Raw genomic sequence first — 10,935 nt, 5'->3', positions numbered from 1 at the left:
TATCGACATAAAAAAATATTGCTTATTGTAACTTTGTTATATTGAGAAATTTGTGTTCTATGTGTTTTATTTGAGAAAAAAGGCTCAACTCTTAAAATAAGTAATTAACATTGACATTTTTAATAGAGGTCTCGGCTCCTAAGCAGAACCAGGACAAATTATCTAAAGCAACCGCAGCGGTTTTATGATTCTAATTATATCCCAAGTAAATAAACATTAAGGGGCGTCGGTGGCCGCAAGGTTGTCTTTGACACGGCGCTCATCACTGTAAGGTAAAGTTCCCTGGTTCGAATCCAGCGGCCCTGCATTCGAACCCGACATAGATGTAGATGTAGATGTAATATTTCAGGGTACGCCCTTTAAGAGCTATTGTATCCCCCGTTCTCTGCCTACAGCACATCGGTGAGTCCTATTTCATCAAGAAACTTGATTAATATGCCCGGTTTTAATGGTTGAAGCTCTTCTATGGTCACATTGTACATCCCAAAACATTTCCTCCTGCGGGCTAATGTAGCTCCGAAGTTTGTTAGTAAGTGTGTTGGTGTCTCTTCTGCTTCCTTGCAGAATCTACATGTGCCATCTTGGATTGTTCCAATTTTCTTTAGGTGTCTATTTAATCTACAGTGTCCTGTTAGGAATCCTGTTAGGATTCGCAGTCTGTTCCTGCTTCCTTTGACACATTCTGTGATTTCTTTCTTGCCAATATTGGATAGAAGATTCTTGGATTGTCTATGTCCAATGAGTGAATTCCATTGTTCCTTCATTTTCTTTTTGTCTTTCTGTCTGAGATATTCGTTAATAGCGTGGATTCCTATGCCACAGAAGGGTCGGGTCCTATCAGCGGTATGGCAGCCCCTTTCCTTGCAAGGGTGTCCGCTTTCTCATTGCCTTCTACTCCCATGTGTCCTGGGACACAGCAGAGGCTGACTTTATTCTGCATACCTAGTGTGTTTAATTTGTTTTTGTAGTTCAGCACCATCCTTGAACTAATGATACTTGAGCTTAGTGCTTTGATGGCTGCTTGACTATTTGACATGATAGCTATATTCTTGTTTTTGTATCCTTTACTTAGATTGAATTGGATACATCTTTCAATTGCGTGAATCTCAGCTTGGAAGATACTGGTGTGTTTTTCTATGGGTTCTGAGTATTTGGTGCCGAGTCCAAATACTCCTGCTCCCGTACCTTCTTATGTTCTAGATCCATCTGTGTACCAAAGGATGATGCCATTTTTAAGGGAGTTATTTCCCTTTCCTTCCCCTTCCTTTTGGGTGCCCAGATGTATTCGGAATTTTTGGTTAAATTCAAACATCATGTTCATGTCCTCTCTTGGAGCCATGAGTGATGGATGGTTTTTCCACAGTTTGTTTCTGTCTCTCCATTTCAGTTTTATTCCTGTTGGAGGTTTCTCTCTGATAAAGTTAATTATGGTTTTCTGTGCTGTCCTTTCTACCATGTGGTATAGGGGGATTAGTCCCAATACCTTTTTCATGCTAATTGTAGGACATATTCTTATTGCTCCCGTTATGCAGATGCATGCAAGTCTCTGTATTTTTGTGAGTTCTTTCCTTTTGATTATTTGTTCCGCTTTATCAGCCCAGGCTATAGCTCCGTATGTAAGTAAAGGTCTTACTTTCGAACCCGACATACTTACAAATGGGCTTTTTTTCAATAACACCGGCACCCTGAGGGTTTATATGACCTCTGCTGTTGCGAACCCTTGTTTAAAAAAAAACTTATTAACGTATTAAAAGTATTTTTGGTCTGTTGTAGACTAAAACTTCTTGGGTTTGATATTTAAAGAAGTTTTCTCACATATTTTCACAATACTTCGAGCGTTTTGCATCTTGATAGAATATGATCAAAGTTTTACTGTATGTCTGAAACCGAGTCATCTGCGTAAGCTGTGGTATAGAATCCGGAGCTGTCAAGTTCTTTGATTACCCTTATTTGGTTCATCATTGGATAGATGCTATTTTTATATTTCGATGCCCAAGTTTCGTGTTTATTATCCGACTTCTTAGCATTACTAGTATTCAGCTGGTAATCGGAAGGTCTATGCCACACACCCTTGAATTAAAATGGCTTATTCAAAAAGACAATAATGGAATAATCAAAAAGTGCTATAATTTGAATTCGTGCATTAAATCTGGTTTCTTTAAATAAATAAGAGCCAGGGATATAAAATGAAATGTTTGCGGAAGTTTTGTTGATTTCATCCTTGTTTTCTCACCTATGATAACATAAAATTTAAAAAAATTTAATTTAATTTTTTCTGAAAAACAAGATATTTAGGCTTGGGAGAGCTCTACAGTTGCTAGTTACCTGTTAACCCTCAAGTAGCAAGTAGAGCAGTGGGTAGGAAAGCCGAAAGGTTTCCACAAAGCAGGGTTGGAATGACCATGCGGACCGAGTATCATCCAGCTAGAAGGTTGAGGAATGCTGCTACGCAGTGTAAAATAGAGTGGTTGGGTTTATTCTGTCCAACTAACAAGGGTTGGTTACCAGAAAAAATGAAAGCCGAAGCGTACTGCGGCGATTCCAGAATGAGAGTTGGAGTGACAAAAGTATCAAGTTTCTCTGAGCAAGAAGGATCGGAATGCCAAAAAGTGTACTGCGATTCTTTCAGAAAGACTCTTTAAGCGACCAGGTGTCTCCTTGCTATGAAGTTGAGGAATTAAGTTAGAGTGATAAGATATTCTTAAGAGTCATGTAAAGCAAAATTAAAGACAAAAGAACCAGAGGGCAACACATCAAGCGCAGTATACATAGTATCATGTACAAACAGCATCACAATATGTTGGACGAACGAAACCAAAATATCTGATAGAATGCACCAACATGGGCTTGACAGTGCCAATAAAAAACAATATTCAGGACTCTCCACTCAAAGCTATCAACTTGAAGTTGACGGAATATTCTTACTGATTGCTCAATAGGTAGCAGTCTTGTTTTTACTTTTAATGAATCATTTATTCCAGGATTAGTTTTCCTAGTCGTAATTGAATTCTGGTTTTCTAACACCCTGTATAACCATTTCACTTCAACGCTTACAATTTAAAAAATTTTACACTTTTATATATAAACTTAATTTCTTTTCACTTCATCCCAATGGGTCAAGTAAATATATAACTAAATATTATGTTACTCCTAATTTTGTATTTTTAATCAAAGACATTGCTGATAAACGACCAAAAGCTCTGCACAGCTCAAAAAGTTGTTTTTTTTTGCTTCATATGACCTCTCAAGAAGGTCTTATAACCCAAACGTAATTTGCTGCAGGTTGATAAATGTCTAGAACAAGTTGAGGAATGTTACTCCGCAGTTCAATATTCTTAAAGTTTCTTCTGTAACTGCAGAATCTACAACTGTGCTTATTTACCTCTACATCGCATTAAGCACCATGCCATTTCATGAAAGATGTTAAAATTCAAAATATTTTCCTGATTCTTTCAATCCAGTTTATTTTAATAATTATTGAGATGCCAGGTGATTTATTCAATCTTCTTGTTTTGAAAGTTAAAATGAATTACAATCCTGTAGAAATAGTGTGTAGTCAGCGGTATGACAGGTCCATATTGTCCAAACGTTTTCTTGATTGGCTTCTCTTTCGTTTTTATTTTTACACACCTATAAGTGCTTGCTTTCGCCTTTGTTTCATTTGTAGTTATATGAGTATCTTTTACAAGAAGACTTTTCATCAAACAAACTGTGCAGAGTCGATCTATCTAGCATTATTGTGTTCATGTAAAAATGAACTTGTGTTAATCTGCCTGTCATTGTAAGCCTCGTTTGCTTAATTTTAAACCTACTGTATATGTAATGAGATATAAACATATAGAATCTACAGATATATTGGATTAAATCGTTGCTAACAGTTTTCAAAAGGTCAATAGAGTCAGAAGACCGGGACTTGAAATTTAATTTTGGCCCGCCGATCAACCGGGATGGTCGTTATAATACTCACGGGGATGGGATATAACGCGGCCGTGTCTGAAGTGATAAATAGGTCGGCCCTATTTTAAAATTCAGAGAGCAGTTTGAATGTTTTGATTGCAAGTGCGTTTCGCTTTCAATCGGTTCCCGCCCTATTCGGACGATTCGATTAATTGCCCGCTCCCGATCCAAACTAATCTTGAATTTCAATCGGGACTAATTTTTTGCCAAAGAAATTTCCCGGTGGTAGGAACGGGATGATATCAAGAGGGACGTTCGATAATTTAAAGGGCGGCGAGAAGGTTTTTCAAATTTTCAAATCAAATAATATAGTATTTTAAATTTGCTTTTTGTTAGTAAACTGTAACTTATTTTACACGAAATGAAACTTATCTTATGAAATTATGATCTTTAGAAGTACTTCCAATCATTTTTTGAAATTTGCAAGTTAAGTGTTCTGGGGTACTCGCTTGGTTCTACCAGTAACTGTTATTTGAAGGCTCTTGTTTTTTATCTATTATTCTATGCTAAAACACCTTTCAAATTAAAAAATCGTCTATCGACCCATTGATAGACTGCGGACGGAAAAAAGTGTAATTCCAGTTTTCTTATTAACTTGGTTGTTATGTATTTATTAAATAAACCATTGTTACCTGCGGAACTTGTACCTAAAAAGATAATTGTGATAGGTTTGTACGTCACAAATTGATAAAAAGATAACAATTGAGGCCGTGTAGAAATATTATCGCATAGTAACACTGGCGGAGGCAGGACTGATTTTTATTGTATTAATGACCAGTATTCACTGAATTGTATTATTGTAACTAGTTGTCTGAAGAGGAGGCAAAATAAAGCGCCTAAGTGCATAATAAAAATATGCAAAAAAGAACAAGTTGGATTACTTCGTTATAAAACTAAAACTCTACAAATATTAAAAAAACCAACCAACAAAACAGGGCTGGAGAATAATACTTTGTTAACTTTCGGTGCAAATTTTTTCCAAAAGACTTGATTTATTGAAACTCTTCTTTTGTCGTTTTGAATACCAATAACAGCAAACAGCAATTTGTACAAACACTAAGATATGGAGAAATACAATTTTTGGTAAAAAAAAGTGCAAAATGTATTTTTTTTAGACTCTAAGAAAAAACAATGTGTTCATGGTGGCAAATAGTAGGCGCCTATTCTACCAAAAACTCTTATTTCCTCTAAAATTTATCTAACAAATTTCTTTAAGTTTGTCAGATAAAAACATTATAAATTTAAAATTTTTATTATTTAAAATTAATTTCCTTTAATAATTTTCTAACTGGCAGTTCGCACCATTTTTACCTCTTAAATTCTAACTTGTGTGGGAAATAAACGAATGAAGCTAGTTAAATAATTCCTCTGGGGACAAGGAGGCTGCGACCTTTTGATTTCTTATCAAAATGTGCATTTTTTTTCGCTTATATTTTACCATCTTTAAATAATTTTTTGTCTCATGATATTTCAAGCTTTAAAAGTGATTCACATATTTTTTCGAATGACAATTAATTAAGGTTTTTAGTTGAGTTGAAAAAAAGTTAATGGCACGAGCGGGATTCGAAACCACGAACTTCGGCTAGATACGCCGCTGCTCTACCACTTGAGTTATCGTGACCTCGATCCACTCGGACATCAACTCCCCAATTCAACCCCACCTTATGAGTTTTCTCTCCTTTTGCCATTTTTCAAATATCGTGTAATCGGTTTGGATTCTCGACGACAATTGAAATGGCGACGGAGAGCTTTAGTGAAGTGTACTTCATTTTAATTCGATAGCTCAGGTGGTAGAGCAGCGGCGTATCTAGCCGAAGGTCGTGGATTCGAATCCCTCTCGTGCCATTAATTTTTTTTCATCTCAACTAAAAACCTTAATTAATTGTCATGTATTAATTGGTCAAGCGGACCACGAAATTAGTGAATTTTTTCGAATGTTTAGAGTCTCGCCTATCTTGGCTTAGTGAACTTTCAAGTTACTCCATGTTGTTTTTAAGCGGCCCATAGACGATCAATATTATTGCACAATATTTTGGGTTGTGCAATTTAATTGACCGTGTGTAGACGATATTGAAAGATTGTGCAATACATTGCATGATTGACGAAAAGTTGAAAATATGTTGTACAACCTGGAAAATATTGCACCGTCTGTTGGCATTATTGCGCAATATCAGTCAGTTTTTGAAGTATCACCGATGGAAAATATTTCACAAACTTCAATATCGCCTTCAATCTATTCAAGTTCATTGCACAAACCAAATTTTGTACAATAGTATTGAACGTTAAGGGCCAACCGTCAAATTATTGTGCAATTTTGCACTGAACAATAATATTGACCGTCTATGGGCCGCTTAACACTCTCGTCNATATTCTGTCTGAGAAAAAACTATCTTCCCACATAAAAAAACATTGTACAAACTTTCTTCCACACATGGTAACGTTTTTATGGCGTAAAATGGGAAGCAACGGGTAAAGTTTGTTCACAATAAAAAAATCTCTTTTCCTGAAAAGTTAAATTTTTTTCACTTTTCGTCATCGTTGTCCATTATGTTTAGTGGTCTGATTGACCAAATTACTTCTTTCAATTAAGAATTATTTTTATGTAAGGTCTTGATTGAAATGAAAAAGCGAGGAGTGGTTGGAGCAGCGGCGTATTGAGCGGAAGGTCGTTGGTTCGAATCCCGCTCATGACACTAACTTTTTCATTTTAACCAAGTCCTTACATAAAAATAATAATTAATCTTCATCATTGTATTGAAACTATCATATTTTTATTTTGGACAATAATTACGATCCAGCAATCGGAGCGAAGAATTTTTTTCAGAAACATCCAGGAACAGAGAAATAAATTGTTGGTATAAAAGAAACGATGCGAAATGAAAATTCACTGAAATACGGTGCACGCGCTGGTCGGTGGCAATAAAATTTGGTTAAATAAAATAAAAATACAAAATAAAATAAAGTACAAAATAAATTAAAATACTAACTTGTTAACTGTGGCTGGATTTTCTCGACAACCAGGGAGGAGAGCCGTTTAATAGCTAGAACCTGCAATAACTCTGGCCAAAGATAAAACAGAATCTATAAATTACCTTAGGGGCTCCGTCCGAACCCTGTATGATGTGTCGCATTAAAGATGCGGGAGGACACACTCGCGTTATTTTGAACGCGATAATTAACAAAACGAAAGAAAAAAAATGCTTCTTGAAAATAAGAGAAAAACTGAAAGAAAACTAAAAGAAAATCACTCTTGGAGGCTAATTAACAGTGGACTGTATGGAAGCGAGACGGAAGCGAAACGGAAGCGAACAGGACTGCCTAGAGCGGACTAGGCAGCAACAGGAACGGATTATGGGGAGGGAACAGAGCTAGGATAAATTCTAGATTAGCGGCATTTCGGAAACAAATAAACAATTATAATTCGCGATTTTTGGCGCGAACATACGGTAACATTTTAGAGTTTAATATGTCACCTAAAAAGTACAGATTCTTTTGAAAAAGATATGTGTATCAGAATTGTTGACTAAACAAATTAAATGAGAAAAACCATCGTTTGACTGTATACAATGCAAATGATATATCGATGATCCTAGGTGGAAGGAGTCTCATCAAAAACAGTTCTGATATTAAGTAAGAAGTGGGTTAATTAAATTGCCTTGATATACTACTTGAAGGAGGTGGCAAACAATTCCGGAAGCGGGCAAATTCGTGGCAATTAACTTCACCAGAACTAGTTCAACATTTACGACCCTCGTCTTTGTGCAAACATTTAAACAATGTTTTGTTTTACGTCAACGTCGCCCCATTCGAAGAAGAGTTTTCCTTCGCGGAATAATAGAAATTTTATGTGTGTTTGTCATAGGGTTGTATAAAAAATATACGTTGTCACAAAATCATGAATATCGAGAAAGTTAAATCAATTTATTTTTAAGAAATATTTTGATAATCTAAACTAGAGCGTTATACAAGCTTATTTACAATTATTTGACTTGATTAATAAAGCCTTAATTCATTTACCCATGTCCATGTGCTTCATTCCAATTTTGTCTAAAACTCTAATCACCAGCACTTTCCTTGTATTTTTTCAGTTGGAAAATTTGAAATTTTTTGAACTTTGTTACTCTCAAAAATTTAATAATATCAAATGCACGAATTACAAGGACGGCCTTATCTTACCAGGACGGCCTTATTTTACCAATATTTATTACTAGAATGGATAAGCTATTTAACAGAATGCTGCCAGGTTCTTACAAAATCATCGTCCCATTAAGACATTATAGAAGAAAAACATATACAGTTGGTGAAGCGGATCCCGAAGATGTTCTTGTCAAGTGGGCCTCGAAGAAAAAAACATGACTTGTGGCGAAATGTCCTTAGAAAGGAAGAATGACTGAGGGCGGTCATATAGGAATATTGAAGAAATTCATCTGCCACAAATACACGAGTAATAAGACAGGTAGGGGGCGTCGGTGGCCGCAACGGTTTAGGCGTTGACACGGCTCTCATCACTGTAAGGTAAAGGTCCGTGGTTCGAATCCAGCGGCCCTGCATTCGAACCCGACATACTTACAAATGGACTTTTTTTTTTTCAAAAACACCGGCTCCCCGAGGATTGATATCACCTCTGTTGTTGCGAACCCTCGTAAAAAAAATAAAAAATAAAAAACCAGGTAGTGTGGACACTACTAGTGTGTATTTCCTTGCTTCATCTGGCTTATAACTCTGATCAATTCCTGAAGATGGCGAAATGTTGAAACGCGATTGGCAGTCCCGTTTTGGCATCTTTATTTTTGTGATAAATAAGTGATTAGTTATTCTAGCTGGTAGACTGCTAGAAATATCGTCCCTTCCTATATTTGGCATGATTTTGTGTGTGAGATATTAATTTTACTTCTAAGTTCTTACGAATATGGTACGTTCTTAAATTTGAAAGGTGTCGGTGGCTTGCCTTAAGCCGGGAGCACACTTACCCGATGCAACGCTATGCGATGCTACCCGATGCCTTGTCTCGTTTAGGTGGGGTGTACATATCTATGAGACGTCAAGCGCACGCGTTTATCACAAATCAGTATCACAATCGCAACGCTTCTTTTGTTCTTAATGCATTATTTTGAGCAATACCATGAAATAAATTGTTAGTTACATTTTATAAGCAAACAATGTAATAAATTGTTACTTAAACTTCGTTGTTTTAAATAAAGTTATTCTGGTGTTTTGATAAATTTTCTGCCAAACCATCATAATTAAATAATTTTTATAAAAACTCATGAATTTTTGATATCGTTTAATTTGGTTTACATTAAAATAGGAATGTTGTAATTAATATAACGACGAAATTACATACGTAGTTCGAAATAAACTACAAAAAATATGGTTAGAAAACCGGTCAGATCTGCTAAGTACGTTCCTTTATTTGGAATGAGACGATTCCGAGTCTCACTTTGCTAAAACATTGACAAATCACGAAAGTCTAAAAACTGGCAGACGCGTTTCAGTCAACTGTTTTAAATCGTTTCGAAAGAGAAATTAGTGTTTCTACTAAATGTCAGTTGGAAGCTAGGTACGGTACATCCCTATATTTGGAATGATTGGGAGCCGTGTCTAGCATAACTTATATCCCTTACCAATTGCTAAACAAGCGAAATGTTGAAATGCGCATGATAGATTCATTTCACCATTTCTGTTTTTGCAATTTCGTGTGCAAACAATTAGTTTTTCTAAGTTGGTAGAAGCCAGAAATATCATACGTTCTTATAAGTCGAAGAAGTTGGTCCATAACTTATATCCCTGATCAATTACTGAAGATGGAAAAACGTTGAAACGCATCTCCCTACAAATTTAAGATCGTATTATGTACCTATTTTTCAACCAAGTAGAAAAATTTCTCACACACAAAATCATAATTATATTAAATGGGAAAACGGACTCCTTCCAAATAGAAAGATATTATAATTCATATTGCTTTAGCCAAAAATGACGAAATAGGACTGTCACACGCGTCTCGACATTTTACCATATTCAGTGATTGATAAACATTGTAGGACAGGTGAGGATAGATACCGACCCATTCCAAATATGGGAACATGCAATATAACTAAATGCCACATTATTAAAAAAATATTTGTTTATACTCAGAATTAATTTGCTATCATAGTGATTGATAAGGGATAAAAACCTGGTGAGGCAAGACACCAACTCATTTCCAATATAAGAACGTAATATATATATCTAGCTAACAAACTGAGTAAAAGAAAGACTAATTGTTTACACTCAGAATGATGAAAATGAAGAAAATGGGCCTGTCAGATTCGTTTCACTGTTTCACCATCTTAATCATTTGTCAGGAATATAAACGGGGTGAAGCAAGGCACGATTCATGAGAAATATGAGAACGTACGATTTACCTACCTTCCAACTTAACCACAAAATTAATTTCTTACATTCAAAGTAAAGAAAGAAGATGGTTTAGAAATACTGAATGTTGTAGTGAGTGCGGTGTTCAATCCTTTTTAAAAAGATATTTCCTACTCACCGTAAGTTGTTTTCCAACGATCAAATCTGATCTACCTCCCATTTTAAATATGTACATAAAATATTTTTAAACGTCCAAATAATTAAATTAATTAATTTAATTGTTATTAATTTTATCGTAACCTACTAATCTATTATTAAGGTATTATTCTTATTTAATTTTTACCTTTAATCACTATTTTATAATTAATTTCTTACAGTATTTACTAATGTGATATTTACTTGTGTTATAATTCCCGCTTTTCGCACGTTCAAAATTGAGCGGCATTAAAAACCAGCTTTTCATTGGAACGTCGCGTTGGCGGGTTATCGGCGGGTTCACTTTTACAATTCATGTACAGAGACGTACGTGGTTGTAGAACTCCTTCAACCTGATGATGAGCTAAGGGCTCGAAATCCGGATGGTTGGAAAACAACTTGCTCCTAGTGAGTAGGAACTATCTTTTT

This window comes from Cimex lectularius, unplaced genomic scaffold, assembly GCF_000648675.2.
Source record: "Cimex lectularius strain Harlan isolate CLEC.00 unplaced genomic scaffold, Clec_2.1 scaffold337, whole genome shotgun sequence".
NCBI lineage: Eukaryota > Metazoa > Arthropoda > Insecta > Hemiptera > Cimicidae > Cimex > Cimex lectularius.
Note: the sequence above shows the minus strand (reverse complement) of the source record.